The 17272-nt window shown below is 38.6% G+C and overlaps 1 long non-coding RNA gene across 1 annotated transcript in view; it reads left to right on the top strand.

The window, feature by feature from the left end:
* LOC131814975 (uncharacterized) overlaps window positions 1-17272 on the top strand; it is a 79900-nt gene that overhangs the window by 25754 nt on the left and 36874 nt on the right. The window contains exon 2 of the long non-coding RNA XR_009347520.1: window positions 14421-14623. This is a non-coding gene — a long non-coding RNA (uncharacterized LOC131814975). The remainder of the gene's footprint in view (window positions 1-14420; window positions 14624-17272) is intronic.

The raw sequence follows: 17272 nt of genomic DNA, 5'->3' as shown, positions 1-17272 counted from the left end.
CTAATTTTGAACTTTATGCATGTGGAATTATATATGCTTCTTTGTGTCTGATTTACTTACTTCAACATCATGTTTCTGAGATTCCTCCATATTGCTATGCCTAGATATAGCTCTTTCTACTTTCTTTGCCATGTAGAATTCTCAGGTACCCTTTCTACTGATTATGGACATTTGGGTTGTATATGGTTTGATGCTATTACAAATAATTCTGCAAGGAATAATTTGTGCTTGTCTCTTGGTGAACATACTATATACATGAATTTCTCTTGATTAGTTTTAAAAAGAACATCGTGGCTTCTGTGGTAGAATGAAGTGGAGGAAATGCAAGAGTAAATGTGGAGAGAAATGGCAAATCTATTGCAATCAGTCGTCCAAGTCCTGAGGTGGTGGTAGCTTGAACTAAGGTATTAGCAGTGAAGATGACAAGTTGACGGATCCTGAAGCTTTTAGAAGCACTGTCACAACGTAGTTACTGATCGGCTGTAGAGATGAAAGAAGAGCACGTGTTAGTCGTACCTCCAATATTACTGAGGCATATCATGCGGAAATTGGTATTTAATTCAACATTTAGGCACTGTGGTTTTACTAATTTGGAAGTCATTTGTGGAAGTGCTTGAGTTATCATGGCTTGAGTTCAGTACGTTGAATTTTAAAAAGTAATGATTTTAGAAAGTCATCTAAAACAAAGTATAATGATTTGCATGCAATTTTTACAAAAAACTGATTACTGTAATCTTAAGCTTGCAGAATACATGCTTATATATTCTCCCTAAAGTGGTTTTAAATGTGTTCGTTTGCAATATTCCAATTAAAAAATGTTCACATTTAAAAATATGTAAACGGGTAAGGAGTAGATTTCTATTCCTAAAGGAATTCAAGCATTTTCCCTTCTGTCATGGCTTGATAGAGATTGAATTATATCACTTGATGGCGGGATATTGTATAAAATGAATTGTTCTCAATTCCATTTCTTATAGGCCAGTGCTTTCATCCCTAAATTGCTACTGCAATAGCTACTTTATTGGCAGTCTTAGCGTCAGGGGCTAAAGTAGAAGGAGTCGAACCTCAGCCATTGATTTATCCCTGAGCATGGATTTGGATACCAGCTGAGAAGCTTAAGTAAGAAGTGATGTGGGAACTTCCACTTACCTCAGCTGTTGAAACAAGGATTTTGTTTTTACAGGATCAAACTACATCTTGTGCCTCACTAAAGTCAGGTTAATAAGAAATGATATATGTTACAAAGATTCTTTGAGTCTCATTTAATTGTGATAAATATTTTCTTTCTCTTTTTAAATTATAGTACATTGTATGTGGACAAAGAGAGTAGTTAAATTTAAGGACAGCTGTAACCTTTGTTTAAGGTATTGGTGATTTTATTCCTTTAGCATAGCATAGTCATTGAACAGAATTCCAATTTCCCTCATCTTTAAAGTTCTGCTGCTGTTTGTGGCTTAATTTCATGGCGCGTGTTGTATTTATTCTTTTTCATTCATCGTGCTTTTTAAAAAAATCTGTGACACATCACTTCTGGTCTTTACCCTGGCCCTGAGATCTCCCTCTATTATTTCCTGTGTTTCCTTTCACGGATAGGACCCACTGAGCAGAGTACTGGATGCCAAGGAAGATATGAGTTATGGAAAACATGATCTTTGCCCTCATGTTCTCCAGTCTTAAATATGATTCATATAGAAAGTCAAACATCGTTGTTTTCATTTACAGAAGGCCTGATCAAGTGTGAAATCTGCTGATATCATGCGTGTGATCTAGGCTTCACTCCCAGGGTTCACTGTAGGGCAGCCCAGTGGAAAGAGCATTACAGTATGAGTCTGAATCCTAAGCAGTCATTCCAGGTGTGTGGCTCTCTAGCCATCTAATCTTTTGAGAGCTCTCAAAGACTCTCTAAGCTTTGATTTCCCCATCTATAAGATCAGGATAGTAATATTTATTTTAGCAACTGGATGAAGTTGTGAACATCAAATGAGACACAGAGAGATTGTTGAAAAATTGAACTATGCTATATGAATGTACCATGAAATTGATATTTTATAATGATCAGTTGTATTTGTGAAATTGTCATTTTTACTGCCTGAAACAGAGACCCAAATTAACAGTGCCTTGAAAAAGATGGAATTTTATGTCTCACTCATGATGTGCATAGTCATCAGGGAATCAATCTTTTTTATCTCGTTTTTCTGCCATCTGTAGACTTTTGTTCTCATTTGCAAGGTCCAAAGTGGTTCATCACTTTGTCTAAATTCCAGCGAGTAGTGGGAATGAGACAAAAGGAATGGAAGACGATATCCTTTCTCTTTAAAAGCCACGCATCACCTCCTTTCATCCTTTCATATACCATTCACGGTGCAAAGCCAGGGGACCGCTCTTCAGCACCGCCCCACCCCCGCACCCCGCCAGCCCCATGCTGGATGGGAGGCTGACAACTGTGGTCTTCGTTCTGGCAGTCACCTACCCAGCTGAAAATTACAGGCACTATCATCAAAAAAGAAGGCGGGGTAAAAAGATCCTGGGATATACTTCTAAATCCGTGCCACATGAATTGAGAAGAATAATAGTGGCCTGAACTTTAAAAGGTACATTACAGAAGCCCTGTCACATATGTAATTTCTAAATCCCGAGTAGCCACATGAAAAGGTAGGAGAGAAACAGGTGAAGTTAATTTCAATAATATGCTATATTATATATATTTTCCAGTCCACTTCCTACCAGAAGTAGCTCTTAGAATAAGAATATGAGAAGAGTAAATATGAGAATACAGACAGATTCACAGAATCATGGAAGAGCTTTGTATTCACACACGAAGTCAAGTAAATCAGGTGAAGGTTATTTGGGAAAGAGGCAATGAGATGTAGATCCCAAAAGGAGACAGGATGGGTGTGTGCATGCCCCTTATTTAAAGGTTGAGAACATTGGTCCAGTCATTGGGTATTGTCCATCCAAACAGCAGATAAAGCTCTATATTGGCAGGTGCTTGGTTTCATGGCTTTCAGCTGGAGTGGCTGTTCTAAAAGTTAGAAGGTCCAGCTGCTGGGGGTGCTGGGCTACTTGCACTCAAGATGCATTTAGAAGGGAACAAAACAGAAGCCTGGTCACTAAGTCTCATAATTGAGGGTGGGGACCTAGGAACCAGGGCCAGACCTCAATCAGACGCATGACAAGTTCCACTTGCCATGTGATGTTTCCAACCATAAGGATAGCAATAGCATCAGGATTTGTAGTGGGGCAGAAATCTGTTGGTATGGATTTAGGAGCTTCATTTGGTCAAGTGTGAGGGCATCCTAGGGCAAAGAACTATAATTCTTACACAAACCTTCAATGTAAATAATAAGGATGGAGTGATAATATTAGAGAGCAAGTAGCACTAACTCATTACTAAAATGCAAAGAACAGTTTGCTCATAAAGTTCTCCTACCCCAAATGCCCAGATCAACACAGGCATCAGGGATCTTCAAGATGCAATGTGCAATTAGGTGGAGGTCCTGGATTCTTCTTAAGGATTTGATTGAGATAAACAGGCCCAATATACATGAAGCATGATCTAGCACAGTGGTTCTCAACTCTGGCTATGCATTAGAATCCCCTGAGGAGCTTTTAAAATTCCTGATGTACCAGCCTCATCAGGGCCTAATTGACACCAAAATCTTTGGGGAGTTGGTCCTAGCAGCATTTGGTTTTTAAGCTCCCAGGTGATTCCAGATGTCTAGCCGAAGTTGTAAACCGCTCTCCTAGGAGAATTCAGCAATTAAGACAAGGGATATTGGGAGAAATGGCCAAATGAAGTTAGAGCTAGAGTGGAGGATAAGGTGGTAGCTGATTAAGAATTCATTAGATGACTAAAAGCAAATAGTTCAGATTAAGGTAAGGGGATATTACATAATTAGAAAGTCAATTTTTAGCCAAAAATAGGTAGATGCCATGCTTTCCTATTATTCTGCCTTATTGGAATTTTTTTTTTTTTTTAAGATTGTATTTATTTGGCACAGAGAGAGAGAGAGAGACAGGCAGAGGGAGAGGGAGAAGCTTCCTACTGAGCAGAGATCCTGACATGGGGCTCAATCCCGGACCCTGGGATCATGACCAGAGCCAAAGGCAGATGCTTAATCGACTGAGCCACCCAGGCACCAGCTTCTTGGTATTTCTTAATGAAATTTCTAGGTGCATTTTCTGTGATATTTGTTTCCTGTAATGTTTGCCAATAAGACCAATATATTTGTTGCCACATTGGAGAAAAGCTATTTGTAATTTATAAAGTACTCTTCTTTGAGAAAAGGAAGATTTCAGTGGAATTTAAAGATAAGTAAAATGAGGCAGTTTGAACTAATTTGTTGCTGATAAGACACAATTCCTTGAATTCTAAATGCTCTCTCAGTGATTTTAAAACATTTTCAAGTGAGATATGCAATGTACGTAAAATGAGACCAATATGGTGAGAAATTGTTGATATTTTTGCCTTGATATCACCTTGGTTTCTTCATTTACTCATTCAGTTAGTTCCTTGATTAACCCATCCTATATCATTTATCCCATCTTAGAGTGCTGTACTGAGCATTATAAGAATTATTAAGACAAAGATGAATAAAGCTTTCCTTGCTCTTAGGAAGCTGAAGAAGAGAGAGAAATGTAGAGAATTATTAAACAATATAGAAGAATAGTCATAGAGATACACATTAAAGGTAGGAAAGAGAATCTCTGAAGGCTTCTTAGGAGATATGTCAGCTTTAGTCTAAAAGGATGGTTAAGATTAACCTTGAAGCTCCAAAAGAGAAGGCCATTTCAGGGACAAAGGCAGAATTACCTTTTGAGTCCTTCTATTTTAGATTCAGGAAAAAATTGCTGAGCATTGGGTGTATGCACAGAGGAGTAATTTATGACTTCTATCACTATCGGAATCACAGATGAATTTATAATACCGTAAGAGAAGATGGAGTCGGAGAGTTGCTATTTCAGAGGTTATATGTTCTGAGATAGGTTTTTTATTTGTATATTTTATATATTTTTTAAAGCTTTATGTACATAATAGAGCTTTCTTGGCAGTTCCAGATACATTTTAATAATAGTAATAATAATAATAACAAGCATTTTTTGAGTGCTTACTATATGCAGGCTCTATTCTGAGTACTTCTTAAGCATTAATTAATTTAATCCTCACACCCAGCCTGTGACATACAGGAAACCCTAAGAACAGAGAGCAGTAGTATAGCTTGTTCAAGGTCATCTATTAATGAGAAAATCCAGAATTTGAACCAAGGCAGAATTTTACTGCTGACTCTCATTGACAGTCTTAAAGCTTCCATGAACAATAATAGAACATGAATCAGAAAGTATTAAAACATTGAGTTTATTATTCCTCTGGGGTGATAATATTGCCATTCATCTTTCCTGACAATGATAAATGCATGGATAAGGCTTGATTGGGAAGGAAATCTTTTATTGGAAGAAAAACTGAAGAGAAAGTACATTCAAGCCAATTTTAAAGTAGCATTTGAGGAGCTGAGAGGAGAAACTGTCTCTTAACACAATACTCCTCAAACTGCCTGTCACAGGAAACCTCCAGAAGGAATGTGTGGGGGAGGGGCCGAGGGGACACATAAAACCTGTGGTCACGCTAACTCCTTCACCAAATAAAAAATGGATTTTGAGAGCTCTAGCATATTAGACACTTGTCAAAATATCAGCCCAGGAGGGAGCTTGCCCAGAAGGAACTTGACAGACTGCAGGCTTGGGGGAGCACAGGAACCAGACGTTGTCACGCGCGAGCATGCGGACAATTACAACAGAGACTAAAACAAAGTACTTCACTTGAAGAAAGTCTAATAATAAAAAAATCCAGTGTGTATCAGTATACCACATTATCTCCCAACGGGAATGATGCTATCAAGTATTAGACACATTCACCAATCACAATTAATTTTGAGGGAAAAGTTGTTCTAAGTCTGTCTTGGTTTTTTGTTTTGTTTTGTTTTGTTTTAAGATTTTATTTATTTATTTGACAGAGATTACAAGTAGGCAGAGAAGCAGGCAGAGAGAGAGAGGAGAAGCAGGCTCCCCGCTGAGCGAGAGCCCGATGTGGGGCTCGATCCCAGGATCCTGGGATCATGACCTAAGCTGAAGGCAGAGGCTTTAACCCACTGAGTCACCCAGGCGACCCTAAGTCTGTCTTGTTATAAGTAAGTTATTAGGCTTAACAGTTAGCCCAAATTCCGTTTGTCTGGATCAGTTTCACACTGGTTTTAATTCATTTCAAAAGACTTCACGTTAGTAAGGAAAAAGCACATGGCAGTGAAAATTCACAGCTCTCATATGCAATTCTGAATTCTAAAATTCTCTGTAAAATGAAAGTTTTTAAAATAAGTTTGGCATCAAAATGCATTTGGATATAAAACCTGACCTGAACTGACATAAGGTTATATGTGTTTTTATTTGCCACACTTTATGTGAATATTCAGATAATTTGCAGTAAAATGAATTTCATTCTGTGATTCTTTTCTAGACTATTGTGGATGTTATAAATAGTGTATATGCGGTATTTATTTGAGAGAGAGAGAGAGATTGATAGAGAGCAAAGCAGAGGGAAGAGGGAGATGCAGACGACTCCCCACTGAGCAGAGAGCCTGATACAGGGCTCAGTCCCAGACCCCGGGATCATGACCTGAGCTGAAGGTACATGCTTAACTGACTGAGCCACGCAGGTGCCCCTTGGCCCTGTGTCTTTTCAAGGAAGTGTTATAGATACACGCTGGCAAACTGAATGAACTGTGAACTTCCTGTCTTTATTTAGATTATGTTCATATTATTGTCTTAGTTAAATCTTTACGGAGCAGTCAATATATAACCTGTATGAGTCATTCATATTAACAAAGCCAGGGTAAGGCAGTAAAATTTTCTGAAATGTTTCAAAGAAAAATTGAGTCTCTCTTTCTCTTCTGAAGGCAGTTAAAACCAAGGTAGGTCTTCAAATCATTGGTGGAATAGATATGAAAAGATTAGATAATTGTTAAACCAAATTTCTCAAACACGTAGTTTTCCTACTGTACGTCAAAGGTTAATTTAACTTTTAAAAAGGAAACCAGTAGAAAGACAAAAAGAGCTATTACAAAGGGTTAAGTATTGATAGATATACAATGTCCTGGAAAGGAGAGTCTGGATAAAACTCCTAAGTTACGTACATGTCTGGTTACTATTTAATAGATCCGTTAGGCTATAATACTTTATTTTTTTTCCAGAGTTAGTTGTTTTGAGAGAGAGAAAGAGGGAGAGCATGAGCAGGGGGTAGGGACAGAGGGAGAGAGAGAGAGAGAAAAACAGACTCCCCACTCAACAGGGAGCCTGCTGTGGGGGTTCGATCCCAGGACCCTGGGATCATGACCTAAGTCAAAGGCAGACACTTAACTGACTGAACCCCACAGGTGCCCCTAGGCTATAATACTTTAAAAGTTTATTTTCTTGAGGCTTACAAAGTTTTATTGAATGCGCCAGTTAAACAGCTATAAAGTCATTGCATACTTAATAATTTTAAAGTTTTGGTCAAATATATAAAAGAAGGGACAACTGGTGTGAACTATGAACCCTTCCACGGCAAAAAGGACTTGCCCCAACACTGTATTAAGAGATTTCACCAAATTTTAGCCTGGCTTCCACCCGCTCTAGACTATGTTCTCATGGTGACCCCGGCTCCCATGCTGAGTTTTGTTCAAAAAAACACAATGCTGCCAAACCACCAAGTGTTTGTTGTCCAAACCCACTTCACCAAACCATTTTCAGTAATTCTCCCTTTCCCCTCCTTCTCTAATTTTCCATTTACCCCTTGTCCCTCAAGCCCTCTTTTGTTCCCTGCTTTTCATTTCTGTACAGTCAGTCCCTTTCTTATTCCCTGAGTCACCTTTGCCTTAGAGCTGAGCTCAGTTTCTACCAGAGTCTTCTCTACTGAAATAGTCTAAATACAATCTCTGTGGCTTCCTTGAACAAGTGTCCAGCACTGTTTCCCTCTCACCCTGGTTTCTAGTCTGCTGTGTCAGGTTTTGGAAGTCCTCCCTCTATCCTTACAAGTGAGAGTCTGAATAAACTCACTTCTTATATCTGTCAGAGAATTAAGGTCACAGGGCAAACCACTGCCCCCCAAAATTGGAGAGGCAGACAGGTAGACAAAGAGAGTCACCATCATCGAAGGATAAACCCATGAGCAGTAACTTCCTGGGGAACCAGTGCTGGAATAGGAAAACCTGAACTGGGATTTGAATCCTGGAGGCTCAGTGTGGACAAGTCCGAGAATTAAAAACTCCAGTCTTAGAAAGGCCCCACATTTTTGTAAATTGGATTTCCCGGAGCCCAGCCAGGTTCTCTCAGTAATGACTGAGAAAAAAAATCCCATTCTGCTTCAGAGGGAGGGGGATAAGTCATCCTTTTGAAACATGCATTCTTTTCTTCTTAATAAATCTTGTCATCAAGAGGGACTGTTTTTCTGGCGCCTAACATACTGGTGGGGAGGCAAAAATAGTACAGCCACTTTGGAAAAGAGTTTGATGGTGTCTAACAAAACTAAGCATACCCTTATCAGCGGTCCAGCTGTCATGCTCCTTGTTATTTACCAGAGAAGTCAAAAGCATTTTCACATGAAAATCTGCGCATGGATGTTTATAGCAGCTTTATTCATTAGTAATTGCTCAAACTCAAAAGCAATCTTCACTTATTCCTTCTCTAAAACACTTCCTTTCTTTATGTAGATTTGACTTTCTGACCTATATAGCCTTTACTTTTCCTCTGAAGAATTTCTTTTAATATTTCTTTAATAGGTCTACTGGCAACAAGTCCAGTTTTTGTTTTTCTGATATAGTCTAATTATCCTTCACTTTTTTTTTTTTTTCTGAGCTAACATCCTCACCATACTTGGTTATCAGATTTTTTTTTTTCTAATGATGAAAACATTTTTTGTTATGAAAAAATTTGAGATTTTAGTCTCTCGGAAACTTTTAAATATGCAGTGTCCTATTAACTATAGTTGCCATGCTGTACATTGCATCCCTATTACTTACTCATTGTATAAATGGAAGTTTGACCTTTTGATCACCTTCATCCAGATTGTACACTCCTCACCTCCCACTTCAGCAAGCACCAGTCTGTCCTCTGTATCTATAAACTTGTTTTTTTTTTAATCCACATATAAGTATGATCATATGGTATTTGTCTTTCTCTCTCTGACTTATTTCACTTAACATAATGCCCTCAAGCTCCATCCATGCAGTTGCAAATGGTAAGATTTCTTTCTTCTTCTTCTTCTTTTTTTTAATGGTTGAATAATAGACCATTGTATGTATCTTGGCTATTGTAAATAATGCTGCAGTGAACATGGGAATACATGTATCTTTTTGAGTTAGTGTTTTTGTTTTCTTTAGAAAGTGGAATTGCTAGATCATATTCTAGTTGTAGTTTTATTTTTGGAGGAAACCCCACACTGACTGCCACAAAGGCTGTACCAATTTACATTGCCACCAGCAGTGCGTGAATGTTCTCTTCTCTCTACCTCCTCCCCAACACTTATTTCTTGTCTTTTTGGTGCCAGCCATTCTAACTTTGGTGATGGGATACCTCATTGTGGTTTTGATTTATATTATCATTCACTTTTCTTGATAAAATTCTCGTTTGGTGGTTTTCTTCTTTTACCACTTGAAGTATTTCCTTCTGTTTATTTCCGGCTTGCCTGATTTCTCTGGAGAAGTCTGATGTCGTTCCCATTTGTATGCTTTCATAGATAAGGAGTTTTGTTTTACTGACTTCTTTCAAGAGTTTCTCTTCGCGTTGGTTTTCTGCAGTTGGAACACTATATGCTTACATGTAGAATTTTTGTCTTTTATCCTGCTTGCTATTCTCAAAACTTCCTGGTTCTGTGGTTTGGTGTGTCTCATTAATTTTGGAAAAATATCAGCTATTATTACTTTAAATATTTCTTCCGATCCATTTTCTTTTTCTTTTCCTTCTGGTGTTCACATTACCTATATGTTATACTTTTCTAATTGTCCCACACTATTTGAATATTCTATTCTTTTTAAAAATACTTTCTCTTTGTGTTTCAGTTCTACTGTAACTGAATAAGAAGTTTTTATTAAATTTCAGGACAGAAGGTTTTATAAACATATCTTCAAGTTCAATTATTCTTTCCTTGGCCATGTCCAGTTTACTGATAAGCCCATCAAAGATATTCTTCATTTCTGGTACAGTGTTTGTGACTGCCAGCATTTGCTTTGGATTCTTTCTTAGAGTTTCCATCTCTCAGCTACACTCCCCATCTGTTCTTGCATGTTGTTTACTTTTTTCCACTGGATACTTAACATATTAATCACGGGAAGTTACACTGCTGATTATTCTAAAATATGTGCCATATTTGAATCTTGTTCTGCTGCTTGTTTTGTCTCTTCAGATTGTTTACTTTTTCTAGACTTTTAACATGTCTTGTGATTTTTGATGAAAGCCAGACTTGGTGTGTCAGGTAGCAGAAACTGAGGTAAGCAGGACTCACACATGGAGTTCTATGTTAGTCTGGCTACGAGCTGGAGTATGTTTAAGGTTTTCTATAGCTGTAGTTTCTAGTAGTGTCCTGTAGTTTTCCCTCTCTCTTGTCTTTGGGTTTCCCTAAGAAATTTTTTTCAGATAGTCTGTCTTGTAGCCCAATCAGTTGAAATTCACTGTTACTATACTGGAGACCTGCTGATGTAGTGATAAAGTGGGTAGGAGGAGCAATGTTTCATAATCCTATAATGAAATCACAGTCTTTTAGTGCACCTGAGTCCTTGGGCTCTGGCCATTATAGGGGTTCTTTGCTTTCCCCCCGCCCCACCTTAGGTAAAAAGAAAATAAGACTCCCAGATAGACAAGGCTCTGATAAAGTAGTTTCTCTTGGACAGCAAGCCTTTGCTATGTAAAATATTCTGGATTTATTAAAAATGGTTACTCTCCCCCTTCCTCTGCCTGAAATAATTTGGCATTTCCCCCTCAGATTTTCACTGTGAGAAACTGTGGCATTCCTGGAAGTAAAACCCACAAAACACTGGGCCCCCAGAAGTTTATCACTTGTAAAGCTAATCCATACTCTGCCTCAAGCAGTTGGTCTAAATTACCTATCAAGAGTTCTTATCAGCCTATGTGGCTCCAGTGGCTTTTGCTCCAGGTAAGCTGATGGTGACTGTTATTCTCTATATTTGCCTGTCTCATCAAATTTCAGGATGATTATTTCCCTGTGACCTCATTTTTGCAGTTGATTTAAGAGAAGTCATTGATCTGCGTTTTGCTTTTTTCTTGTTGTGAAGACAGAAGTGATGGTCTCCATGTTGGAGCTGAAATTGGAAGTCCTTCATTGCATTTAAAAATACACCATGGAACACTTCTTTCTCCCTGGTAGAGCCATTTTAGTTAAGATGTAGAGTAATGGGAATTGTTAGAAGATCAAATGAGGTGAAGTGATCTTTGAGGAATTTGTTGAGTTAAGAGAGTTTACTTAAAAATAAAACAGGAATTCTTTATTTTCATGAAGAATATTTTTTGTCCTTAGCTATATAGCTGTATTTTTGAATAAAATAGTGTCAATGAAGATAAAAATGTCAATATAGACAGCTTATAACTGTTATATTCCTTGTAAATTACCAAGGAGATATAGATATATTTATAATACAGTTCTATATATTTTTTCAATCTACTGACCCAAAGTTTTGAAGTTTGTTTGGTTGGCACTGATTTAAGCACTGTGGGGGTATCTGCCCTCAAGTATATTACAATCCAGTTGGGAAGCTAAAACTAATATGAAACAGGGAGCCACTAAATACAACTAGCTGAACTGAAAAAATGACAAGACCTGTGACTTATTAGAAGTAGGAGTTGAATATTCAAACATGGCTCCAGTTTGGAGAGGTATATTGTTCTGTGAGATGTACTTTGTTGGCACCATTGCCCATTGACAGCTCAAAATAATCATATTTGCAAGTAATATGCAGTTGGCATACACTTATAGTGAAATTCTAGTAAACAGCTGCTCCCCTGAGTCCCATGCATGTCCGCACCCCCACCCCCCACAAACCCTGTCCATTCCCAACACTGCCGCAGGGTCTCCTGGACCTCCACATGATCAGGCAACTAAAGGGCTAATGGCTGATACAACAGGAAGACTCTAGGACTCTTCTCTGACACCCAAGGCATTTTGGTTGATTGTTGTTAAATATTTTGAGTAGAATCTTGTGTGTGTGTGTGTGTGTGTGTGTGTGTGTATAAAACATATATATTTTCACTTATCTAGAAGGTGGTGATATACTCATAAAAAAATGAAATATTGTATTTATCATTTAGATGCTGAAGAAATCCAATCAGGTGGTTGAAAGTTTCCAACAGAGTCTTAAACTAAGTGATGGTGAACTGCTAACTTCTCCTTGGAAAGGCAGGTCACAGAACTTGCTTTGTGTTAGGATTTTAGAATGACCTGGGTGTGGTGATAAAAAGGATCATATAAAATAATCTCTCTCAAATGATGTTTCTTTGGACCTTGTTCATCATTAAGAAGTTGTACCATGGTGAGGTGAAGAGAATTTGTTTTAAACTGTAGATGAAAAAACCTATTGGATTTTACTTTTCTTGTATTGTGTAAATCAGGGGTCAGGAAACTATAGACCATAGACCAAATCAACCTGCTGCCTGTTTTTTTAAGTTGAGTTTTAGGGACACACAGCTATGTCCACTTGCTTGCATATCTTTTGTGGCTTAGTTGCTGGTCCTTTACAGAATAAGGTTGGAAACCCCTGGTTTGAATGCTGAAAACAAACTTTTTAAAGCATCAGATCAAGCACACACCTGTTCTAGGCAACCTTAAGTAAACAAGTCTTTTCAATTTTTTAAGAAATTATTTTTGTGAAAACAATTTACAAAGGTTTAGTTGTCTATGTTTTGCATCTGTCTCTTATCAAAAAAAGTTGCTATGTATTGCTTATTTAAAAATTTCTATTTTTCCCTTTTTCTACCCTTGCTACTTGAAAATTCTTCTAGACTAGTTAAATAAAATATTGGAATTCAATGTCATGTCCACAGTTCCTTTCAAATTTCCACTGACAATAAAATGCATTTTGTGTTATGACATTTCTCGTAAGAGCTAAGTGTTGGAATAGAAGATAAAATATCAGAAGATATCTAATAACCAGCTTTATCTAGCAGAATTCTGAAGTATCCTCCTGAGTTCAGGAGGTGAATGGATATTCTAGATAAAGCAGCAACATTTCAGAGATTTTATTTTTTTCTTCTTCCTTCTAAAATAAGTACTGACTTTATGAGTTTAAATAACCCTATAAGATTCTCTTGAAAGATATATTTATTTTAAAAGCTAGAAGCTTTAACTCAATTATACATTAATTTTATTGTTGTCATTTAATACAATGCCTGGCAATTTAAAATTAATAACATTAATACAACTATATCCTCAGAAATAATTGAGTTGTAATACAACAGCCTTCAAAAAATTAAATTTCCTATCAAATGAGGATCATTCGGAACAACCAAATACTTAAATGCCCTTGATTAATATTTAAGGATCTTTATGAATACATTTGCATTCATATGTATTAAGAAACACTATGTGAAATTAGTTCCAATTTGAAATAAAGATTTGGGGAAGAACATTTATATGCTTTCCACTTTCACCTTGTATCACAACAAAAGGTAGATTTTCAAACAAATGAGAAACTCAGATTATTAGAACCATGTGATAAGATTTAAATCCACTGGGGCGCCTGGGTGGTTCAGTGGGTGAAAGCTCTGCCTTCGGCTCAGGTCATGATCTCAGGGTCCTGGAATCGAGCCCTGCATCTCATCGGGCTCTCTGCTCAGCAGGGAGCCTGCTTCCCTTCCTCTCCCTCTGTGGGTCTCTCTCCCTATTTGTGATCTCTGTCAAAGAAATAAATAAAATCTTTAAAAAAAATTAAATCCACTGATTATTTGTGTATCTGCTAAGTCTAATTTCATTATAATTTCCTTGTATTTTTGACAAATTTTTATAAACATGTATCAGATACTTATTCAATTATCTTACTGCAGGAAATTCTGGGTATTATAGAAACTGCCATCAAGGAGTTTATATCTTAGAAAAAAAGATAAAAAATAGATTAAAATAATCATTTATTCATTTAACAAATCTTTAGTCTGTACTTGCTGTATGATTAGCATTGTCTATGAGCGAGGCCCGAGGGCAACAGTGTACAGTGTAATCTTGCTTTCATAAGATGTAATATAGAAAAAGCTGAGTGAAAAAAGGCCCCAGGAGAAGAAACAAAGCATGTTAGAGAGATTCGAGCAGAGAAAAATGAATTTGGGCTGTTGAGAATAAGAGCTGAAGTAGAAAAGCTTCATGGAAGATGAGGCCAATGAATTGTACCCAACAGGCTGGTGGGATTCATCACACGAGTGCGGAAAGAGCATTCCAGGAATTGAGAGGAGGATGCGTCAGGATGCAGAACTGAGAAAGTCAGGAGAGGAAGGAAGGGCAAGACGGCAGAGGAGTACGGGACCCTCTTTCAGCCGGTCCCCTCACTTAAGCTGCATATCTACCAGAGCATTCTGAACACCCATGAAATCAGCCTGAAAGGTAAGATGATACAATTCTGGATCTCTGTGTGGGGAGAGGGTCATCAGTAGAGAGGTCCAGAGGGGTCGAGAGTGCCGGACAGATATCAGAGGATAACACAGAAGGGGGAGGGAGCCGCCAGAAGCCACCCATTGGAAAGTAATACCGCCCCAGTGTAAAAGTGCACTGCGCTTGGGGACCAGCAGTAGCTTGGAGACAGGTGGCTGTGAGATGGGAAGGGACTGGTAATAGCAGTCAAACAGAATAAATGGACTTAAGGGATGATTGTTGGGACCAGGTGGCCGCAGGTGCAGACCTAAGCCCACCATCCCAGGACCCACTGCAGCCACTGCCCACCCACGCCTTAGGGCCCAGTGCAGCTGCCGCCACCACCCACAGCCAACTCTGCTGCCTCTGCTGCCCCTGGGGCTGAGGGGACCTGACAGACTCAAGTCTGTGGTCCCCCGAACAACAGCTGTTGGGACCGGGCTCGCCAGGACCAGTATTGCTTGCGATTTTAGTGACACGGGGTACACAGGTACAGAGACAGGCAGGGCCTCCGGTGACCACTGAGACAGTGGCTGTGGGTGTGCACCACCTGTGGGAGGCTACAGTGTTCAAAGGGTTTTGCAGACAAGGGTCTGTGTGCTCTTGAGCATTCAGAGAGGAGCAGACTGTGGCTTCGCTCTGGGGAGGAGGTCTGCATGCAGACAGTTTATTCTGTTCTGAGCCTCTGAAAAGTCGAAAAGCCACCAGAAAACAAAAGCCAGAAAAACCGGTTTCCACAGAGCCCAGCCCCAGGACAGCAGGCAGGGCGACTCCACCCAAGCAGGACTGACTGAAAAACAACACGGCAGGCCCCTCCCTCAGAAGACAAGCTGAAGGAACAAGAGGACAACAACCACGGGCTCCCCTTAAAACTATAAAACCCCAACACCAGGGGAAAACAGTATATTCAGCTTCTGGTATTGCCTCACAGCCTGTATATTTCTTAGATACAACTTTCCTCTCTCTCCTTTTGTCTTTTTGTTTTTTTAATTCTTCCTCATGATTCTTATTCTATTTTTTTTAACCTACTTACCATTTCAACTAGATGTTTAATACAGCATATTCCATAGTAACTTTTTAACTTGAACCTTTTCATACACATACTTTTTCCTGTTCTTATATATATATATAGATAGATAGATAGATAGATAGATAGATATAAGCTTCAATGTAGTCCTTTTTTCCCTTTTCTATAATACACACACACACACACACACACACACACACCAGTTTTAATTTCCCTGTATCTCTAGAAAGTTGAGTCCTCCAACAAAGATAACAAGATAAACCCAGGAAGAACTGAAATACCCTTCCTTGCCTACATGGAGGGATTATAACCACCTTCCTGTCACCTTCCCACCCCTTTTATTTTGTGTGTGTGTGTGTGTTTTCTTTTTCTTTTGTCAGTCTTTCTGTTTGTTTTTGTTTTTGTACTTTATAAATCTTACTCTTTGGGTTCATTCTGGCTGTTTTTTCTTTCTTTCTTTCATTTTTGGTGCTAACTTGTGATAGCTTTATAACTTCCCAGGGTGGATCTTGCCTGGATAGTGGTTGATGTTTTCAGCTATATAACCCTTCAACAACTCAACAGAATGACAAGGAAGAGGAATTCCCAACAAAGAAAAGACCCAGAGACAATGGCCTCTCCAGCAGGTCTAATGAATACAGATCTAAGCAAGATGTCAGAGATAGACTTCAGGGTAACAGTTATGAAGACAATAGTCAACCTGGAGAAAACTATTAATGGCAACACAGATTTGTTAAGGACAGAAGTGAGAACAGATCTGGCAGAACTTAAAAATGCTATTGATGAGATCCAATCTAATTTAGATAATCTGACAGGGTAAATGAGGGAGAAGATAGAAGAATTAGTGATCTAGAAGACAAACTGATAGAAGGATCAGGAGGAGGACTGGAACAAACAGCTTAGAATCCATGAAAACAGAATTAGAGAAATAAATGATACCATGAAACGTTCCAATGTCAGGGATACCAAGAGGGGGTGGAGAGAGAGAGAGAACTAGAAGATATAGCTGACCAAATCCTAGTTGAGAATTTCCCTAATCTGGGGAATGAAACAAGTAATTGTGTTCTAGAGACAGAGAGGACATTCCTCCTGCCCCAAGATCAATGAGGGTAGACAGACCCCTTGGCATGTGATAGTGAAACTCGTGAATCTTAGAACCAAGGAAACCATTTTCAGGGCAGCTGAGGGGAAGAGATTCCTCACATACAGATGGAAGAACATCAGAATAACGTCAGCCCTGTCCACAGAGATCTGGCAAGCCAGAAAGTGCTGGCAAGACATATTCAGGGTACTAAATGAGAAGAACATGCAGCTAAGAATTCCTTATCTGGCAAGGCTGTCTTTCAGAATAGATGTAGAAATAAGAAGCTTTCAGGACTGGCAGAGACTGAAAGAATATGTGACCATTAAGCAGACCTTGCAAGAAATATTAAGGGGGTTCTATAAAAGGAGAAGGACCCAAGAGTGATATAGAACAGAGATATACAGAGACAATCCATAGAAACAAGGACTTCACAGGCAACATGATGACAGTAGAATCTTATCTGTCAATAATCACTCTCAATGGCCTAAATTGAATGGCCTAAATTCTCCTA

This window comes from Mustela lutreola, chromosome 14, assembly GCF_030435805.1.
Source record: "Mustela lutreola isolate mMusLut2 chromosome 14, mMusLut2.pri, whole genome shotgun sequence".
NCBI classification, from domain to species: Eukaryota; Metazoa; Chordata; class Mammalia; order Carnivora; family Mustelidae; genus Mustela; species Mustela lutreola.
Note: the sequence above shows the minus strand (reverse complement) of the source record. Positions and strands in the feature narration are given on the sequence as shown.